Raw genomic sequence first — 22,844 nt, forward strand, 5'->3', positions numbered from 1 at the left:
GACCCTTGTATCCTGGCTCTGACCCTTGAATCCTGGCCCTGACCCTCGTATCCTGGCCCTGACCCTTGTACCCCTAGCCTTGACCCTTGTATCCTGGCCCTGACCCTTGTATCCTGGCTCTGACCCTTGTACCATGGCCCTGACCCTTGTACCCCTGGCCCCGACCCTTGCACCCTGGCCCTGATCCTTGTACCCTGGCCCTGACCCTTGTATTCTAGCCCTGACCCTTGTACCCTAGCCCTGACCCCTTGTACCCTGGCCCTGACTCTTGTACCCCTGGCCCTGACCCTTGTACCCTGGCCCTTGTACCCTTGTCCTTATCCTTGTATCCTGGCCCTGACCCTTGTACCCTTCTCCTTACCCTTGTATCCTGGCCCTGACCCTTGTCAGGGCCAGGGTCCCTGACATGGGGACACACACATTCAGGCAGACAAACAAATACACAGTCTTGCTGAACAGTGACGTATATATCAGTGTGAAGCTTTATAAGGAAGGCTTGGGTTCAGTCAGGCGTCGTAATGGCTGCATTGCCTTGTTGACAAACAATTCGTTTATCTTGCACTGCAGAGTTGCAAGAGCAGAGGTTTTCATTTGTTGCATGCAGGCCAAGAGTTCTTCATGCCACAGCACATCTCAAGCCTCACACTGGCTGCTTTACCCTAACAACACGGTCCGCTAAACAGTACACATCTCTGTCCTTAATTACTGCTGGGTGCCTAACGAGGAGCGAGAACAGTGAAGGAACAATGCCAAATTCTCCCTTCCCAGGGTTCGATCCTGGATTGTTTTGCATGCAAGGCGAGGACCGAGAGTGCTAACCAGTACATCACGCTCTACCACCAGCGGCGTCAGAGACACCATGGACACTTGTGGTGGTGAGGCGCCCTTCCTGGAGCAGCAGGCGTTGTCTTCTTCCCTTCTCTCTCTCTAGTGAACATTACATGTGATCAGTCATGTCTTAGATGTGATCAATCGTGTCTTAGATGTGATTAATCATATCTTAGATGTGATCAATCGTGTCTTAGATGTGATTAATCGTGTCTTAGATGTGATCAATCGTGTCTTAGATGTGATCAATCATATCTTAGATGTGACCAATCATATCTTAGATGTGAGCAATCATCAGCGCCTGCAGCGCCGTGTTACTGGCGCTGCAAGAATGTACAAATACCAATCTTATGTAATCTCATCATCCCATTATACCTTTTAGTGAACAAAATTATTATTATTATTATTATTATTAATGGTCACTATCACTCCCTGGCCGCCATTTATGGCCTCTAGTTCACCGTTCTTTCTCCTTCCGGCCATAAATGACTTCTGCACCCTCCCTTTCTCCCCATCAGACCGTCCCTGGTGGAGGCCGGAGGGGCACTAGTCACTAGTCCGTCCCTGATGGGCACCTCAATATAAGCTAATATAGGGCTAAAATATAAGCTAATGGGTTCGTATCCTGGACGGGGAGGATTTACTGGACGCCAATCCTTAACTGTAGACTCTGTTTAACTCAACAGTAAAATGAGTACTCGGTTGTTAGACGATTTGGCGGGTCGTATTCCGGGGAACATAGGATTCAAAACTTGCCGGAAACGCTACGCGTGCTGGTGGCTTTACAAGAATGTAACAACTCTTATATATCTGTAATGAAATAAAAATAATATTTATGTGTTTAGTGTTGGGCTTAATCTCTAGAGGATTATTAAGGTGCAACATTAACTGACTTACCAGCCGGCAGGTATACTTTACTCTTGAACACAGTCCACATGTAATATAAACGCAGGGATTGATTGATTGATGAAGATTAAGCCACCCAAAAGATGGCACGGGCATGAATAGCCCGTAAGTGGTGGCCCTTTTGAGCCATTACCAGTATCAAGAGCTGATACTGGAGATCTGTGGAGGTGCAACTGCACCCTGCGTGACGGGAGATGTCTCCCGTCAAACGCAGGGAACATCTCTCGGTTTATAAACATCAGGCGGTAGTGTGAGAATTTCAGTTCAGTTGCCCCTAAACATTAAAAGTACAAAGAAAACTATCATAGATTTTTTTAATACAGAAAACGAACACTGTTAAAGTATAACTAAGTTGTTTATACATTTCCTGACCTAACTTGACACCTTGGAACACCACACTCGAGGGTCACCTGGCATGACGTGTTCTTGTCCTGGGCTGGGGACTCTGGGTTCTCGAAGTCAAATTCGAGGACGGGCTCTTCTTGACCACACGTCACGACCACTGTAATTAAGTTAATTATTGCAGACATTCCATTAATCAAATAATTTGTTATTATTAACCAAATAACTTACCATTATATATATACATGGGACACAGCAATCACAATAGCGTGATGCATCAGATGAATAAATCCACAAGGACCGTGACGAGGGTTCGAACTTACGTCCGTGAGGATCCCAGACGCTGCCTTAATCGACTGAGCTACGACATAAAAGAATTGCAACGGGGAAATCATCCTGATTTACCAACGGATCCTGCAGCCTCTCCGAGACACAAACCAGGGTTTTACACAATTCCCCCCATGCACCCGAGCTATGTCAATAGGCTGTTCTACCTCTTCGTCCTTACTTCATTACACGTAAACTATTTTATTTACGTGGAATTGCGTAAAACCCTGATTGGAACTCCTCCGACGCTGGGCAGGAACCGAGGATGCAGCGGGCATTCCCCCTCTGGATCGCGACATTGAGGCGCTGGAAGAAAAAACTTGCTGCTCTAGGGTCTCTTGTAGTGTCAATGAGCCTGGAACCAAGATCCTTAAGAAACCTTCTTGCACTCTCTCCCCATGGGCCTAGGGTCTCAGATCCTATTGGAACGAAGTTGTACCAATGATATAATTCCCTGTACTTGGTTGACTTGTATCTTTCTCTGTGTGTTGCTGCGGCTCCTGCTTGGCCGGCAGAGAGGGTGATGTATGTGGTTGCCAGGGTGGATAAGCAAGTATAGTCCCACGCCAACTGTCTGCCACCCTTCCAAGGGCGCAGTGGTTCCGTCTGGTCGGCCGGCAAAGCTAACAGAGTCACGGTTCAATAGATTGTAGGTCTCTCTCTCTCTCTGCTGGACACTGGGCAGAGGCAAGACTTCTCTTAATGATGTCATTGACTTTGTCGTGCCTAGAGTGCCAACCGCCAGATTTTCCACAGCGCAGGCCATGCAATCCATATTCGTCAGCATCTGCCTCGCCGCAAATACACCTATGAACAGTGTGGATAGGGGCAGCAAGGCGGAGAGCAACTGCAATACGGAGCTCCTGCGGATCAAGACGTGTGCCTGTCGCAGACATAGGGACTGCCAAAAGGAAGTCCCCTGCATGGGGAGCCTGCACAGCTGTGAGGCGTGCACGCACGATCACTGGAGGGTTGTTGCTGCCTCCAGCAAAGCTGTGACTTCTTTGTCTACAATGGGACTGTCCCAGCTGGATTGTTTCTTGGCTGTCGCCATGACTGGTCTGAGTGCTGGGTCTGCCATGGTACCCCACTTTGTGTCGCATTCTGTGTAGTGGGAGTCCTGTATCCCTGCTAAGTCACACAGGTTGTCAGGTAGAATTTCCTTACCCAGGTCATCTGATGCTGAGGAGGAAGACAGGAAGGCTGGGACAGCAATTTGGGTGGCGGTGCGGACAGTCAAGTCGCCGAGCCTGACAGGAAGAGTGGCTTGTTTCCACTGGCATTCGTTGAGGGAGAGGTTAAGAACTTTGTCTAGCATGGTCTTCAATAATAGGTCATACTCTTCAAGTTTTGGGCTGTCGTAGGATGGGGCGCACCTCAGAGAGTAGGTTAGCCTCGGAAGGGATAGGCATTTAGTGAGGAGATATAAAGCATCGTGGGCCTCGTTGTCACCTATCCTCTCTTCCATCCTCCTGAGGTCTCTGATTTTCTTATCAAGGAAAATGGCGTTAGACCCGAGGGCGTTAGACCCGAGGGGGGCTCCAAGGAGAGTGCTGTTCTCAGTCCTAATGATATGAGCTCCAGGCAAGGCAGACCTTATTCTAGTTATGATGTTTGGGTTGGAGGAGACTACTTCACACTTGGAAGGGGTTCAGGAAGAGACCCAAGCTTACTTCTTGCTCCCTTATTTTTCTGATGTCTTCCAAGAGGTGGTCTACGGTGCCAGCTATAGTGCCATAATCCAAAACCAGATTTTGAACTCGCTGGACAAGCTTTCTGTGATTTCTTTGAAGACTAAGCAGAAAAGAAGAGGAGCTAGCGGATCACCTTGCTGAACACCTTCACATGATCTGATTTTGTGTTCGTCAAAGAGCAGTTTTGACTCACCACTGTAGCACGATAGTATGAGCGGGTAGAGGGGCCAGAAATCGCGATGTACGGCACAAAGCATTGCCCCTCTTCTGACCATGTTGAAGGCATTCTTAAAGTCCAGTTTAAGCAGGGCCTTTTCGTCAGAAATGTTGGTGTTGTATGCTCGTTCTGCATGGGCAGCCGCTTCACAGCGTTGGGAGATCCCAAATCCTAGCTGAAATGGTTTCAGCAATTCAACCGCTTGCTGGCTGACAACCCTCGTAGCAGCCTTGGCAACCAGGCGTTGGAGTGTTGCCAACAGCGATTGGCCTGATTCCATCGTCCTTCTTTTTGAGAGCACAGAGGGAGGCACCAAAAAAGAGGGACCTGATGACCTCAGGTATATCACCAGCCAGGCACGCATTGACGAACCTTGTGAGTTCCATAAGAAGATCTTGTGCAGCATCACCAACCGCAGGATTTAACATTTGCTTGATGTGTTGAGGTTTTAATCTAGTAAAGCCGCCTGCTGACCCAGGTGGAAAAGAAAGGGCTGCTTTATAGACCTCAGATTCAACAACAGTTCATGGGTATGAAATGGTCTCTACTGGTGGCGGAAGCATGTTGTCACCTTGAGGGGCTCTGGGTGGGTGCTTGCTTTGCAGGGCCCGTGCTGTGGCTGAGTTTCGAGGAGTAATTTTCTCGTCACTGGTAAAGACTCTAATAGCACTTGCGGTGCTTCCCTCTTCAATTTTCTTGGTGGCTTGTGCTCTGATTTTGTACGTTTCCGATATGGTGGTGTTACCATTTCTGCGGTGGGTGTGTTTTGCTCGGAGAGGCAGGCGAACTAGGTTATCCCCCCTTGGGGTATTCATTTATCGCCCTCAGGACCGAGGAAGCAAGTGATTTGTCCCTCCTTGGAGGGACGGTGAGGCATACATTGCCAGACAAATGGACATTGTACCATGCTTGAATGTTTTCCGGGGCGTCTATATTATATTATATTATATTATATTATATATATATATATATATATATATATATATATATATATATATATATATATATATATATATATGAGAAAATACAGATTTTAAATACAAAATACACAATAATTGATAAATGGGTTATTGAGCCGCATGATGGGCCGCCGCATGAACATGCATAGCCTGAGGCCGGGTTGAAGTGAACTTTATCTGCTGAGCTTAGGGAGGGAAGAACGGATGGGACATTCTCAGTACAAATATTCATCAGGCGTGATATTAACCACTAATGACCGGTTGTGAGTTGATGAACATCATGATCATATTCCAAGACTAATTTACTTGCTCTAGACAATACCACAAAACAATACATGAACTTATCTAGATCACGTCATCGTGAAGTTAAATAAAAATATATTGTGTGTGTGTGTGATATATATATATATTTATATATGTGTGTGTGTGTGTGTGTGTGTGTGTGTGTGTGTGTGTGTGTGTGTATGTGTGTGTGTGTGTGTGTGTGTGTGTGTGTGTGTGTGTGTGTGTGTGTGTGTGTGTGTGTGTGTGTGTATGTGTGTATTTACTATTTGTATTTTCAGCCAAGAGCAGTGGTCCCCGGAGCACTAACCTTCCTCAAGGGTGTATCTAGCAGAGACGCCCCTGCAGGTGTCGCCGCCGGGAGAGGATCTCAGCTCCTGGTCTCCTTGGTACTCTCTGTCTCTACGGGAACGTCCGGCAGAGGCGCTCATCTTGTTGGCTACTCCTGCGGGAGACACGTCGTCAGAGGGTGTTTACAAGGGGCATCTTTCTGAAAGGCTCTGCACATTATAATAATATTAATGATGAGAAAAATCGTAGGAGCCGTGATGAGGATAATAATAGTAGTAATAATAATAATAATAATAATAATAATAATAATAATAATAATAATAATAATAATAATAATAATCATAGTAGTAGTAGTAAGGTCGTGTTATGTGAAAAACAATAGTTTAGACTAGCAGGAATGAGTGCAAGAGGGAGGACGGACATAGGAGAGACCGTCTTCAGCCGACGAGAAACTCAGACTGATAAGATGATTGTACAGAGAAGCAGGTCGCCTGGTAACCGTTTCCTTAGGATTCTCTCCGTGAGCTTGCAGATGTGTGGAAGAAGTTCACAGAAGAGATGATGTTCCGGAAGATGAGAGGAAATGTCAGCACTGTGGAGAAATGCCCGACTGGAGCATTATCTAACACAGTGCAGAGTTACAAACCCATTAAGATTTCAACTTAGATTCAACAGAGCAGAAGTTGTTAAACACATATGGCAAAATCTTACTGAAGCGACCATACGAGTCATAAATACTCATACTCCGCCCAAGTAAAACAGCAACAATCAACACTTAGTAGGCCAGCCAGAGGCTTAGGGCCCGCGTAGGAATATCCCTGAAAAAAAATGTGCGAGGTCAAACTGATCGGACCACAGTTTTCTACTGAGCTCGTTCTGCCTTTTTTTGAAAATAGGGAGGACATTTGCATATTTCCAATATAGGGAAATTATTCCTTGGTCCACAGATTTTCTGAAAAGGAATTTCAGTTGTAGACATCGACCATCTGGCAGTTCCTTTACGACTTTGGACTGGATCTCTTTCACACCTGAGGACTTTGAGCCTTTTAATTTGTCAAAGTTCTTCCTAATTATGTCTCACGTTATAGGATTTAGTACTTGTATTTACTATTTGTGCCTGCAGCATCCAGCTGTTAGCTCTTGGACCCCGCCTTCTAAACCGTCAGTTGTCGATTGTTCTGACTGCCGACCTATTTTTCCTCTATCATATTTAATACATATATTTTTCTCTTACACACACACACACATACCCGGAATGCAGCCCGTAGCAGCTGTTTAACTCCCAGGTACCTATTTACTGCTAGGTAACAAGGGCATCAGGGTGAAAGAAACTCTGCCCATTCAGCCCGTCCTCCAAACAAAGACCCAAAAGTGATTCCATCCACCCGCCAAACTCCCTGTTTATGAATGAAAAACGGTTTACACACGACTCACAACTGTTGACGCCCGAACACTTCCGGAACAAGTGCTTCACTGATGAGTTTTGTTCGAACCACAACGCTGTAAATGCTTCACCCACGTACTACAAATACAAATAATCGCCAACAGAACCTAAACACCTAACCTAACCTATGCCTATATATGCATAATATGTTAATATATTATAATATTAATTTATATTTGAGAAAATTTCTGTTTTGAATGAAAAGCATGTTAACATTTATGAATGCGTTTGTGGGGTCGACCGCTGGATGTAATGGACTTGAGTCGATGACGGGTTGGCCCATTTGTTTCCTTCCGTCTCCACCGAGGATCGAACCCGGAACCTCACGACTACGAATCCGAAGCGCTGTCCACTCAGCTGTCAGCCCCCCCCCCAGCACACACGCGCGCGCGTGTACTCACCTATTTGTGCTTGCAGGATCGAGCAATGACTCTTGGATCCCGCCTTTCTAGCCATCGGGGTCGTCTGGCTAGGAAGGCGTGTTTATGTGGATCACACACACACACACACACGCGCGCGCGCGCGCGCGTGTGTGTGTGTGTGTGTGTGTGTGTGTGTGTGTGTGTGTGTGTGTGTGCGTGTGCGTGTGCGTGTGTGTGTGTGTACTCACCTAGGTGAGTACAACTTGGTGAGTTGTACTCACCTAGTTGTGCTTGCAGGGGCACAACTAGGTGAGTAGAACTGTGTGTGTGTGTGTGTGTGTGTGTGTGTGTGTGTGTGTGTGTGTGTGTGTGTGTGTGTGTGTGTGTGTGTGTGTGTGTGTGTGTGTACGTGTACGCGCGTCGTCGCCGGGAAGGGGCCGCGCAACTCTCTCCTCACCTTCCTCATCTAACGACCGTTGCCTCACAGGTAATGACGGAGTTCTTGTGTTTGAACAAAATGTTAATCTGTTGTCCGGGTGTTGCGGAAAACCTCACACTTAAACCCCAACAGTTTTTTCTGTAATTAGCAATAAACCGCCTCATTCTATCGTTCTCCCTCTAGAAATAATTACCGGGCTTCCTAAAATGAACTTTTAAAAACTACTTGTTCGAACGTTCCAATACGTGCAGTTGGACTGCCGCCAAAAAGTTCACATTTTATACTATCAAGTTTGTAGATGGTGAGAAAAAGTTCAAAATGAGTCTAAGTGCAGCACATATATGCGCTTTATTTTAGGCCTAAAACAGCGTATATATTAAGTCTAGGATTGCTTGAACAGGTTAGGTTAGGGTCTTCGGTAATATTTCAAATTTTCTAGAATGTTGTTTGTGCTAATGCAGTTCAACAAAATGTTAATTTTAACATTTTACAAATTTTGTCAAATTTTAACAATTAACAAAATGTGAGGTCAAACAGTACGTATTTGTACGTTGGAGCAAATAGTTGCGATAAGTACTATCATTTAAGGAGAATGGCTGAAATATAGAAATGTTATACACTAGATCAATGTCTATTTCATTCATTCATTTATTCCTTCTTTCACACACTCATTCTGTCTCTGAATCTAGCTCTCAGTCTCTTAATATATTTTTCCGTGTCATTGTGTCTCTCTACCTGTTTCTCTCTCTATAATAATAAATAAATAAATTTGTTATTCAGGAAAAGTACATACATAGTTGATTTAGAAACATAATGTTGGATTTATAGATAGAGTTAGTACATACAATACCTAAAGTCACTAGTACGCATAGCGTTACGGACCTTTGTACCAACGGATGAGGCCTCCAGCCCATATATTGTGCTGCTACAAGGCGGTTGTCCTCCGAAGCTCAGGAATGAACTTTCCGGGAAAAAGTCAGGGAAAAACTACTTTTTTTCCCCTGACTGAAGCTCATTCTTGAGTCAAAGGTCAGTAAATAACAAGTATTACACAATGACTACAGAGGTACATGATAGATATTTCTAAGTAATTTTGATACTGGGTTTATTATGAAGGTGGATCAGTCTGTGAACCAGGGACCGGATTCATTAAACTGTTATGCAAGTACTTAGCAAATGTTTCTGGTTAATCGCGTTCTTGGCGGTTACGCCGTGATTCAACAAACTGTTTACAGACGCAGAGACTCTTTAAGAACCCTCCAAGACACCTCCAGAGCACTCCTAGCTTTACGTAAACCGGATGCAAGTCAAGTTTTCTCGACTACACAACCCGGGTTCTGAAATATCTGTGAGCGAGTCCCTCAAGCTAGCTGTATATGCTCTTTGTACCTCTAACTTGTAATAAAAATGTTTTTAATGAAAAGACAAATACAAATTATATAGTAATGTACATTACAGTACATTAATAATGTACATTACAGTAGTACATTAATCTGCACTGAAATTAATTTTCCTCGTCTCTGAAAATGAACTTGTTTAAGTCTCCTTGAATATTGAAGCAGCCGGCCTTGGGGCAAGTTTTTCCGTCTAATTTCCAGTAATTAATAAAGTTTCTAAATGCTTGACATTTATTTCTTTACTAAGCTCTTTATTAGGGCAATAAAGAGCACGGAACCAAGGATCAGTCCTTGAGGGGCTCCACTTCTTAGCCTCCTGCTTGTCACTTACCCAATTGTGTTCGAGTGGGTTGAGCTTCAGCTCCTCAGCCCGTCTCTCATCCTTCAAAGAACTGGAGAGTAGGTTCGTAACCCACCTGGACTGTATATTGGGTTAACTTCTATTACTTAAATGTCTTAGTGCATTTGATCACCATGACACTGATAACGTGACACTGATAATGTGACACTTATAACGTGACACTTATAACGTGACACTTATAACGTGACACTGATAACGTTATCTATTGTATCTCTGAGGCTCATTTGGCACCACTCGGGCTGGTGCCAACACGACCAGGGTGGGGCTCAGGTAGACACGCTGACTGGCACTAACTGGTCCAGTCACACCAGTGTGCCACCAATGGGTGCCCGAGACTGGGTGTCACGCGATAGTTACACACTAGATGTAAGCGTGAAGCAGAGCGTCACGCAGACTGCGTCACGGCTACACCAACACCGTGGTGAGGGAGCCTCACCTTCCGTCTCCTCAATATCACACCACAAACATTTTCAACACTACAGTATTGTAATAACTTAAACAAAACTATATATATATATATATATATATATATATATATATATATATATATATATATATATATATATAACATATATATATATATATTATAAAATATATATATATATATATATATATATATATATGTACATATATATATTATAATATATATATATATATATATATATATATATATATATATATATATATATATATATATACATATATATATATATATATATATATATATATATATATATATATATATATATATATATATATAAACATGACATTTTGACTACTAAATTCAAACTTCTAATTGAAAATCTGTTAACCACAAAATCTTGGATGGTGGAGAGAGGACACACAACAGCGGGAACAAGGCCGTGCAGCCATTGTGTGACGCCAGGCACTAAGCTATCTTGAGATGATTTCGGGGCTTTAGTGTCCCCGCGGCCCGGTCCTCGACAAGGCCTCCACCCCCAGGAAGCAGCCCGTGACAGCTGACTAACACCCAGGTACCTATTTTACTGTAACAGGGGCATAGGGTGAAAGAAAGTCTGCCCTTTGTTTCTCGCCGGCGCCTGGGATCGAACCCGGGACCACAGGATCACAAGCCCAGTGTGCTATCCGCTCGGCCGACCGGCTCCCCTAGGCATGGTGTACACTGCTACAACATTCAACAATACCTGGAACTCTCCATCTAAATAATCAAAGTGTAAAGGTCTGTTACAAGACTGGTTCTTGAACCTAGACGTCTGAGCTATGACGTTAGCTAATGGTAAAATAAAAATTAATGGTGCTATACTCTCAACATAAGTGATGTACAAATGGAATGGGTGGGAAGTAAAATTCAAAATGAACCACGAGACACTTATCGTAAGAGTACTGAACAAAGTGGAATGAGGTACAGTTGACACAGACTCCATATTGACCAGACCACACATTAGAAGGTGAAGGGACGACGACGTTTCGGTCCGTCCTGGACCATTCTCAAGTCGATTGTGAGACTTGAGAATCTCACAATCGACGTGAGAATGGTCCAGGACGGACCGAAACGTCGTCGTCCCTTCACCTTCTAGTGTGTGGTCTGGTCAACATACTTTAGCCACGTTATTGTGACTCATCGCCTGCACAGACTCCATACACCGTTGCACGAGAAGGCACGATGAGGAAGATGAGCGTCAGAAACCCTAGCAAGAGACAAGGGAGGCGCTGCAGGCGCGTCAAGGCAGGAACATGCAGGCGAGTACACTCGGGATAGTGTCTTGCTTCACGGCAGCTTTCCCCTCGTGATGTTAAGCTGTCACGCCCCAGCAAGGATGCCAGGCACAAAACATTAAACGTAATTGCTGTTGATGGCTTCACTCTTACTTTTACTGGGACACGCTGCCGGGCGTGACGCTGGGGCCGGAGACGGTGTTGGGGGCCAGGGGGGGGGGGGGGAAGCCCCTGACGCGACGAGGGACCAGGGGGTGGAGGGAGGGAGGGTGAGGAAGGACAGAAGTGGAATAGGAGGTAGTTGGTGGTGAAAAAGGAGCATAAGAAGGAAGAAAGGAGATAAGTATTTTTGAAAGAGGCTTTATGGCGCAACCATTCAGCAGGAGGAGGAGGAAGAGGAAGACAAAGAGGACGGAAGGTCCCAGCAGCTCCTGACCTACTAAGGGTCAGACCCCCGTTATATCCTGAGTCTGGGATGTCAATAGACACCAAAGGGAATACCATGACATGCGCCCTTCTACACTACTTCATATCATGTCTAAGGTGAACACAAACACACATTGGAATAGGTATTACTCTGACCAAGACCTCTTCTCATTAGTCAGCCAGGAGCAACCTACAGTCCTCACTCAGTTCAAGTTCTCTTTAGCTTTGCAAAATTACTGAAATTAGACATGCCTAAGTTTACTTCTGTTGTTAGGCTATATATGCGTACCAAATATGGGCGTAGGTTAGAGAACTGATACTTGATTCCTATCTGGGAAGTGTGGTTCTCTGTTTCCTGTCAGCTAGGTACTCTCTGGTCTAGTTCACCACTTGCACAGTTATCACTGCCAGTTGTCCAGCCTATATTGCAATTTCTCACCAGGTAGTGTGTCAACAGATTGTTGGCAGTCAAGGAAGGTAGAGTCCACCGACCTAAGTTCTATATAGTCATAATGACTGAGTCGTGTGTCCTGGTCACTACACTGCCTTCCCGCTTCTTGTTGTTGTTTAAGATTCGCTACTTGGAACAAAAAGTTCCAAGTAGCACGGGCTATGGTGAGCCCGTAGAACTTCCCGCTTGTTCTGCGGTTTGATAACCTGTGTAAATCCTCACCCAGCGGCTCTTGTGTCCTCACCTCTTAGGCCTTGTAGACTCACGCTTCATCTCAAGTACCCTATTCAGCCGATACTTGTCTAATGACATGACTACTGATCAAAATTTCTATCATATCTTCTTTTGAAATTAGGGATGAAATTGCCTTGTTATACTTACTCATCTAACTCATTGCATTTCCAAATGATTTTACACCAAAGAAAAGTTTATAACATCGGTATGACTAATCTATCTACGGTCACAAACTTTACACCTGCCCTCTTGTCCTATCTGTAGTCACAGTGAACACTTCCTCTTTTCGTATCCTGTTTATTCCCAAAGTATTTTACACGTCTGTAGCATGTCTCCTCTCCCTATTTTTAACCAAGTTTTTGTCTTATTCCTTCACCCTTTCTTCGTACACCATCACAGTAATTGTCGAATAAGCTTTGCAAATCTCTGTACCTCTTCCAGTTCCCTTATGTGCATTTCGAGGTTTAAACTTTATGATGGGGCTGCATATCATAGGACTGGTCTCACGTAGGTGATGTAAACGTGCTCTGAGTGCCTCCTTGTTGAGTTTCCTGAAGGTTGTTCTGATGTTCATCAAATTAGAATATGCAGCTCATGCTATTTATATGTGCCTCTTGTTTTGGGGAGGTGTTTCACAGTCCCCATTCTCACCAGCTTATGAAGTAGAAGTCAATAAATTTACTTAAGTATCCGGTCTCAAACTGTACACAACATCAGTTCTGGAGACGTACTGCAATAGTGGCAACACACTTACAGCAGGTCAGGTGCGTGGTGAGAGAGAGCCCTCCGGGGAGTTGGTGTAGTTGTTTTAGATTTAGCTACTCAGAACACAATGTCCACGTAGCACGGGCTATAGTGAGATGGTATTGGGGGCCTGTCCGGGATGACCTCGTGTACTGACTTTGGGGTAAATGGCCAGTAATATTTATTTGCTATCAGCGGCACACCCTGGTACTTGTGTGTGTTGACCAGCCTGGTACTTGTGTGTGTTGACCAGCCTGGTACTTGTGTGTGTTGACCAGCCTGGTACTTGTGTGTGTTGACCAGCCAGGATGACACATTGTGACCAGGGTCATTCTGGCTGGTCATTCTGGCATCCCTCCCCATCACCTGGACCAGTGGGCCTTCTCACCTAGACTAGTGGCCCGCCCTCACCTGGACTAGCAGACCCCTCACCTGGACTAGCAGACCCCTCACCTGGACTAGCAGACCCCTCACCTGGACTAGCAGACCCCTCACCTGGACTAGCAGACCCCTCACCTGGACTAACAGATCCCTCACCTGGACTAGCAGATCCCTCACCTGGACTAGCAGGTCCCTCACCTGGACTAGCAGATCCCTCACCTGGACTAGCAGATCCCTCACCTGGACTAGCAGATCCCTCACCTGGACTAGCAGACCCCCTCACCTGGACTAGCAAACCCCTCACCTGGACTAGCAGATCCCTCACCTGGACTAGCAGATCCCTCACCTGGACTAGCAGATCCCTCACCTGGACTAGCAGACCCCTCACCTGGACTAGCAGACCCCTCACCTGGACTAGCAGACCCCTCACTTAAACTGGAATGCTGAATGTGGTATACAAGGACTTCGCAAAGGCTTTCGATAAATGTGACCATGGAGTGATAGCACACAAAATGAAGTCAATGGGAATAACCGGTAAAGTAGGACGCTGGATACTCAGTTTTCTGTCAAACAGGACTCAACGAGTAACAGTCAATCATATAAAATCGAGTCCAAGCGCAGTTAAAAGCTCGGTACCTCAAGGTACTCGCTTCGGCAGTACATATACAGTCCTTGCACCGCTGCTTTTCCTTATTCTCATATCAGATATAGACAAAAATACAAGTCACAGTTTCGTATCATCCTTTGCAGATGACCCAAAAATCAGCATGAAAATTACCTCGGCTGAAGACATTGAAAAACTTCAAGCAGATATTAATAAAGTTTTCGATTGGGCAACAGAAAATAACATGATGTTTAACAGTGATAAATTCCAGGTACTCAGGTACGGTAAAAATGAGGACCTTAAACATAATATAGGGTACAAAACACAATCAAATGTGCCCATAGTAGGAAAACAGCATGTAAAGGATTTGGGAATAATGATGTCCGACGACCTAACGTTTAGGGAGCATAACCAAGCAAATATTGCGTCAGCCAGAAAAATGATCGGATGGATTACGAGAACTTTCAAATCCAGGAATCCCATCACATTGGTTGTACTCTTCAAGTCACTTGTGTTGTCCCGTCTCGAGTACTGCTCAGTACTCACTTCCCCCTTCAGAGCAGGAGAGATTGCTGAAATAGAGGGAATACAGAGAACATATACGGCACGCATAGACGAGATAAAGCACAAAAAGGCCTACTTGTCTATCTGACTCCCAGGAAAAAGGCCTACTTATCTGTCTGACTTTCAGGAAAAAGGGCCACTTGTCTGTCTGACTCCCAAGAAATAGGGCCACTTGTCTACCTGACTCGCAGGAAAAAGGGCCACTTGTCTATCTGACTCGCAGGGACGTTCCTTGTCCGCTTGACGTCAGTGACTCAGGAACGAGTCTCCTTGTCTTACTGACATCTCGTCGACTGGCTGGAACCCTGAGTATTTTGTTGAGGTGTAATGTGTGTGAACGCGGCCACGTCTTGAGCTCGTCCTGGTCTACGGATTCCCACACTAAATTAGATTCTAATGTCGAGAGAACGAGGAATGACTGACATTTTAGGCGGTGAGGAGGTGTGAAACGTAAATGGACCGATGACCACCATGCGACTCAGTGATCTATGCGTGGAGGGCGGCCCTATTAGGGTCAGTGACCTCCTGTGATCACAGACTGATCTCTCTATCTCTCAGTATCACAGTGTTCCACAGGCTGAGCCACTTGTAAAAGCCACGTTCATAAGCTTCTCTGACTGATGACTGACAATCGTCTCGGCCTTTGTCTAAGATTAAAGGGAAGTCAGTGTGATTGACAAGTGCCAATTAATTTCATGACCGAATACTCAGTTCCGGGGAGTCCTCATGTAACCTTCTTGAGAGGTTATCTTGAGATGATTTCGGGGCTTAACGTCCCCGCGGCCCGGTCCTTGACCAGGCCTCCTATTTGTTACACATCCCCAGGATAGCAGTTGTCTAACTCCCAGGTACCTGTTTACTGCTAGGTGAACAGGAGGCATCAGGGTGAAAGAAACTCTGCCCATTTGCTTCCGCCTCCCCCTGGGATCGAACCCGTAACCTTAGGACTATGAATCCAGAGCGCTGTCCGCTCAGCCATCAGGCCCTGGTGTCATCTCGTGTTCATTCTATCAACGATTCTCAAACACCAAATCATCACTTGTCTCTATTGAAGCCAAATGTATTCATAAGAAAAATATAATTTTCAATAATATAAATCAGTGAATCAGCTTCCCCTTCCCGGCTCTTTTTGTTCCGAATTGTTTTCCTGTTGTGGGACCAAGTACGCTCTAGACGTGTTCTAGGAGGTGATGAGGAGAGAGCGTCGTGGTGAAGGGTGGAGCCCAGGGGAAAGGGGTGAGGCCCGTCACTCCCCGCCTGCCAGGGACAATAGCTAAGATATGGGAACACACTAAACAACGCTCCCGGACCCCGCCTTCCTGGCCTACATACCTTGAAGCCAACGTGGGCTTAATGACAGGAGACGACGAGGCTTTCTACAGTGCCACGAGATGTCACTGTCGGCCACGAATGAGGTGACATACAGGACGAGGAATTAGGCGAAACAGGGCGAGAAAGTAGGCGACACATACCGATACCTGAAAAACAACGCTCTTAATTGATATATTGTGAATTCCGGGTAACTAAATTCTAGATTCTATCATACTGGTAAAACACACACACACAGGACAGAGATAGTGTGTTACCTTGCTAACGGATTTGGACACGCACCAGTAGTGGTATGAAAAATGGTTGCTAGAGCTTAACCCAACCAAATGCAAAGTTATGAGGATTGGCAAATACCATTCGTCTTCATCTTGAAAAAAACATAAATTAATAAATTATTCACAACAGGGCTTACAAATGGCCGTCCATGTTTAACAAATTTGCTATCATTTTATTCCAGCATAGTTGAGGCAGTTGATAGTGGTAAGACTTGCGATGTTGTGTACCTTGACTTTAGCAAAGCTTTTGATACAGTGCCACATGAAAGACTGATTAAAAAGATAGAGGCTCATGGTAATTGGGGGTGCTATATTAAATTGGATTAGGGCATGGCTATACCAAAGGAAGCAAACAGTTAGTATAAATGGAGTTAAGTTAGACTGGGAAAATGTTGTAAGTGAGGTGCCTCAAGGCTCTGTCCTGGGACCTCTGTTATTCATAATATATATAAATGATTTAGATTTAGGGTTGGGGAGCAATATTTGCAGATGATACAAAAATCGGGAGGGAAATAAACACGGAAAAATACTCTCTATCACTTCAAGACGATCTAAATAGGGTTTTGAAATAGTCAAAAGATTGACAGCTGGAATTTAATGCTGACAAATGTAAGATTTTGAGGCTAGGTAATGATGATAGAGTTACAAGATACGAGCTAGATGGTGTTGAGATTGCGAAGTCGGACTGCGAAAGGGATCTGGGAGTTATGATTAGTAAGAATTTTAAACCAAAAAATCAATGCATAAATGTTCGTAATAAGGCAAATAGGACACTGGGATAAATTAATCGAAGCGTTAGTAACAAGACACCTGGTGTTGTTCTTCAGCTATATCTTGCTCTGGTTAGGCCCCATTTAGATTATGCACTTCAGTTTTGGTCGCCGTACTATAGAATGTATATAAATTCACTAGAACGCGTCCAGCGTAGGATGACAAAGTTCATCCCTCAAATTAGAAATCTGTCATATGAAGAAAGATTGACAAAGCTTAAATTACATTCTCTAGAAAGGCGAAGAATTAAGCGTGACATGATAGAGAACAAATCCGCAAGGGCCGTGATGAGGATTCGAACTTTCGCCTGGGATGATCCCAGACATAGAACATAAGAACATAAGAAGAAAGGTAACTGCAGAAGGCCTATTGGCCCATATGAGGCAGCTCCTATCTATAACCACCTAATCCCACTCATACGCGGTAATTGGTTCCACAAATCAACAACCCTGTTACCGAACCAGTATTTACCCAAGTCTATCCTAAATCTAAATTTAGCAGAATAACAACAGCTGCATACGGCTTGCTGGCTAACGTCCGTGTATTCCTTGGGAAACTTGGACAAAAGTGGCTTTCTGGGCTCATTTTTTACAAATTTACAATATACACAGTATAGGTAAGATCCACTCTTATCACAAGACAGAACACGAAACAATGGGTATCAATTGGATAAGTTTAGATTTAGGAAAGACTTGGGTAAATACTGGTTCGGTAACAGGGTTGTTGATTTGTGGAACCAATTACCGCGTAACGTGGTGGAGGTGGGGTCCCTCGATTGTTTCAAGCGTGGGTTGGACATGTATATGAGTGGGATTGGGTGGTTATAGATAGGAGCTGCCTCGTTTGGGCCAAAAGGCCTTCTGGAGTTACCTTGTTCTTATGTTCTTGAATATACATTCCCAACATGGAACCCTCAGCACGAGGTAAAACTAGGAAAGGTCCAAAGATATGCAACGAGGCTCGTTTCTGAGCTGAAGAGATTGAACTGTGAGGAAATGCAGAGATAACTGAACCTAACACACTGGAGCAGAGGGGAGATAGGGGAGACATGATAACAACATATAAGATTCTAAGGTAAATTGACAAAGTACACAAATCAGCATTGTTCAAATATAGGAACAGTAGAACGAAGGGTTATAGAGGAAACGAGAGATAGAAATTAATTACAGACGTCATAAAGATCTTTCTCAATGTTAAGAGCTGCCAATAAATGGAATGGGATAGACTTTTAAGTCGTTGAAGTTAATTCGATTAAATTTTTATTATATAACTATGATAAAAGCGTGAGAAATGAGTAATTACTTTAATGTAACAATATTCGGAAGGCGGGGCTAGGAGTCTAGCTCGACCCTGCAAGTACATTTAGGTGAGTACTTCTACACGAGTACTTCCAGGGAAGTATACACACACACACACACACACTCCATCCCGTCCTCGACTCAAGTCCATTACATCCAGCGGTCGACCCCACAGACGCATTCATAAATTTTAATATGCTGTTCATTCAAAACGGGAATTTTCTCAAGTATAAATTAATATTATAATATATTAGCATATTGTGCATATATAGGCATAGGTTAGGTTAGGTTAGATGTGTAGGTTCTGTTGGCGATTATTTGTATTTGTAGTACGTGGGTGAAGCATTTATAGTGTTGTGATTCGAACAAAATTCTTCAGTGAAACACTTGTTCCGGATATGTTCGAACGTCAGCAGTTGTGAGTCGTGTGTAAACCACTTTTCATTCATAATCAGGGGGTTTGGCGGGTGGATGGAATAACTTTTGGATCTTTGTTTGGAGGACGGGCTGGACATTTGCTATTTGGACCTCGAACCCGTCCATGGCGTCGACTCATACGCACCACATATGTGCATGGTGTTCCGGGATGTACATATACATCACATTATACATAAATACATGTGCTAAAAAATGTATATAAGCATATCCAAATATTTGAAAAACTTGTGAAAAATCTTAGAATATCTTATCAGCTACGAAACATGGCACTATAGGGTAAACCTGGCACTGTAGGGTAAATCTGGCACTGTAGGGTAAACCTTACACTGTAGGGTAAACCTTACACTGTAGGGTAAATCTGGCACTGTAGGGTAAATCTGGCACTGTAGGGTAAACCTTACAATGTAGGGTAAATCTGGCACTGTAGGGTAAACCTTGCACTGTATGGTAAACCTGCAGAGAGAGAGAGAGAGAGAGAGGAGAGAGAAAGAGTCTCTGTTGGCCACCTTTCCCTCTGTCATCCCCTCCACCTCCCCCCCTCCTCCTCCTCATATTCCCCTCCAACCCCCAACCCCTTTCACCCCTCCACCCCATCCATCCGCCCCCCCCCAACCTCCCCTACCCACCTGGTCAACTTTCTATTCCTCCTTTACCTCCCATATTCTTTACCCCCCCTACCCCCCGTTTTCCCTCTTCAGTCCCCCCCCCCTAGACACATGTCCTCCCTCGCCTCAACAACTGACAAACATCTGTAACAGAGCTCCAAAACATGTGTCGTTGTAGACCACTGACGGGGCTCTTATGGGGCTCCACCATGGGCTCCCATAACACTGTTATGGGAGGTTATCATAACACTGAGATATCTTATGATAACTCTCCATAAGAAGTGTTCTTGTTCAGCATCAGCTCCATAACTGTTGTAGAGCAGCGCCATAACAGTTGTAGAGCAGCTCTATAACTGTTGTAGAGCAGCTCTATAACTGTTGTAGAGCAGCACCACAACTGTTGTAGAGCAGCTCTATAACTGTTGTAGAGCAGCTCTATAACTGTTGTAGAGCAGCACCATAACTGTTGTAGAGCAGCTCTATAACTGTTGTAGAGCAGCGCCATAACAGTTGTAGAGCAGCTCTATAACTGTTGTAGAGCAGCTCTATAACTGTTGTAGAGCAGCTCCATAACAGTTGTAGAGCAGCTCTATAACTGTTGTAGAGCAGCTCTATAACTGTTGTAGAGCAGCACCATAACTGTTGTAGAGCAGCTCTATAACTGTTGTAGAGCAGCTCTATAACTGTTGTAGAGCAGCTCTATAACTGTTGTAGAGCAGCTCTATAACTGTTGTAGAGCAGCACCATAACTGTTGTAGAGCAGCTCTATAACTGTTGTAGAGCAGCGCCATAACAGTTGTAGAGCAGCTCTATAACTGTTGTAGAGCAGCTCTATAACTGTTGTAGAGCAGCACCATAACTGTTGTAGAGCAGCTCTATAACTGTTGTAGAGCAGCGCCATAACTGTTGTAGAGCAGCTCTATAACAGTTGTAGAGCAGCTCCATAACTGTTGTAGAGCAGCTCTATAACTGTTGTAGAGCAGCTCTATAACTGTTGTAGAGCAGCGCCATAACTGTTGTAGAGCAGCTCTATAACAGTTGTAGAGCAGCTCCATAACTGTTGTAGAGCAGCTCTATAACTGTTGTAGAGCAGCTCTATAACTGTTGTAGAGCAGCTCCATAACTGTTGTAGAGCAGCTCTATAACTGTTGTAGAGCAGCTCTATAACTGTTGTAGAGCAGCGCCATAACTGTTGTAGAGCAGCTCTATAACTGTTGTAGAGCAGCTCTATAACTGTTGTAGAGCAGCACCATAACTGTTGTAGAGCAGCTCTATAACTGTTGTAGAGCAGCGCCATAACTGTTGTAGAGCAGCTCTATAACTGTTGTAGAGCAGCTCTATAACTGTTGTAGAGCAGCACCATAACTGTTGTAGAGCAGCTCTATAACTGTTGTAGAGCAGCGCCATAACAGTTGTAGAGCAGCTCTATAACTGTTGTAGAGCAGCTCTATAACTGTTGTAGAGCAGCACCATAACTGTTGTAGAGCAGCTCTATAACTGTTGTAGAGCAGCGCCATAACTGTTGTAGAGCAGCTCTATAACAGTTGTAGAGCAGCTCCATAACTGTTGTAGAGCAGCTCTATAACTGTTGTAGAGCAGCTCTATAACTGTTGTAGAGCAGCGCCATAACTGTTGTAGAGCAGCTCTATAACAGTTGTAGAGCAGCTCCATAACTGTTGTAGAGCAGCTCTATAACTGTTGTAGAGCAGCTCTATAACTGTTGTAGAGCAGCTCCATAACTGTTGTAGAGCAGCTCTATAACTGTTGTAGAGCAGCTCTATAACTGTTGTAGAGCAGCGCCATAACTGTTGTAGAGCAGCTCTATAACTGTTGTAGAGCAGCTCTATAACTGTTGTAGAGCAGCGCCATAACTGTTGTAGAGCAGCTCTATAACTGTTGTAGAGCAGCTCCATAACTGTTGTAGAGCAGCTCTATAACTGTTGTAGAGCAGCACCATAACTGTTGTAGAGCAGCTCTATAACTGTTGTAGAGCAGCTCTATAACTGTTGTAGAGCAGCTCCATAACTGTTGTAGAGCAGCTCTATAACTGTTGTAGAGCAGCTCTATAACTGTTGTAGAGCAGCACCATAACTGTTGTAGAGCAGCTCCATAACTGTTGTAGAGCAGCTCTATAACTGTTGTAGAGCAGCTCCATAACTGTTGTAGAGCAGCTCCATAACTGTTGTAGAGCAGCTCTATAACAATTGTAGAGCAACTCTATAACAGTTGTAGAGCAGCTCTATAACAATTGTAGAGCAGCTCTATAACAGTTGTAAAGCAGCTCTATAACAGTTGTAGAGCAGTTCCATAACTATTGTAGAGCAGCTCTATGGCAATTGTAGAGCAGCTCTATAACAGTTGTAGAGCAGCTCTACAACAGCTGCATAACAAATCTGCAAGTTTTATTACATGGAGTAAAAATATGGAATAGAAATGACGTGATTAATATAATTACCCCCTTTACTGCCCTTCACCCCCCTCCCCTCTCTCTCCCCCCCCCCCTCCCCCTCTCTCCCCCCCCCCCCCCTCCCCCTCTCTCTCCCCCCCTCCCCCCTCTCCATCACCCCCCCCCTCACTCCACCCAGTCTCAAGTGTAATGAAGAAGGGAGAGAGGAGATCAGAAAACCTCTATACCATAAGGGAAAGGCAGCCACAGGAATCAGAGAGAAGGATCTGGGAGTGGCTGTGAGTCCAACACTAACACCGGAGGCACACATAAACAGGATAACATCGGCGGCATATGGGACGCTGGGATATATAAGAACATCATCTAGGAACCTAAATCAGGACGCCTTCAAGCCAAGCTACACAACATTTGTTAGACTAATACTGGAATATGCAGCACCGGCATGGAAGCCGCACCTTGTGAAGCACACTAATACAAAATAAACACTGAAAAAAGTAGAAGAGTTTGTAGCAAAATTGGTGCCAGAGGTAAGAGGGTTAATGGAGCAAAATCCCATAACACTAGAGGATAGAAGGAACAGAGGGGATATGATCCCTACATACAAGTTACTGAGGAGGGGTCGATAAGGTGCACAAGAACAGCCTCTTCAAATTTTAAAGAAAGTAGGACAAGTAGAGGACACAGGTGGAAGCTGGAAACATAAATGAGTCGACAAATGTAAGGAAGTATTCGTTCACTGTACAGGTGGTCAACAAATGGAATGACCTGAG

The 22,844-nt window shown here is 44.5% G+C and overlaps 1 protein-coding gene across 1 annotated transcript in view; it reads right to left on the bottom strand.

The window, feature by feature from the left end:
- Nucleotides 1-22,844, bottom strand: part of Wnt2 (Wnt oncogene analog 2) — a 146,204-nt gene that overhangs the window by 104,746 nt on the left and 18,614 nt on the right. Inside the window, exons 3-5 of the mRNA XM_069307616.1 lie at nt 16,284-16,429; nt 5,866-6,000; nt 2,145-2,236 (exon numbers count right to left, since the gene is read on the bottom strand). The gene's annotated coding sequence lies outside the window, so the exon portion shown is untranslated. The remainder of the gene's footprint in view (nt 1-2,144; nt 2,237-5,865; nt 6,001-16,283; nt 16,430-22,844) is intronic.

Source organism: Procambarus clarkii, chromosome 6, assembly GCF_040958095.1.
Source record: "Procambarus clarkii isolate CNS0578487 chromosome 6, FALCON_Pclarkii_2.0, whole genome shotgun sequence".
In the NCBI taxonomy this organism is placed as follows: Eukaryota; Metazoa; Arthropoda; class Malacostraca; order Decapoda; family Cambaridae; genus Procambarus; species Procambarus clarkii.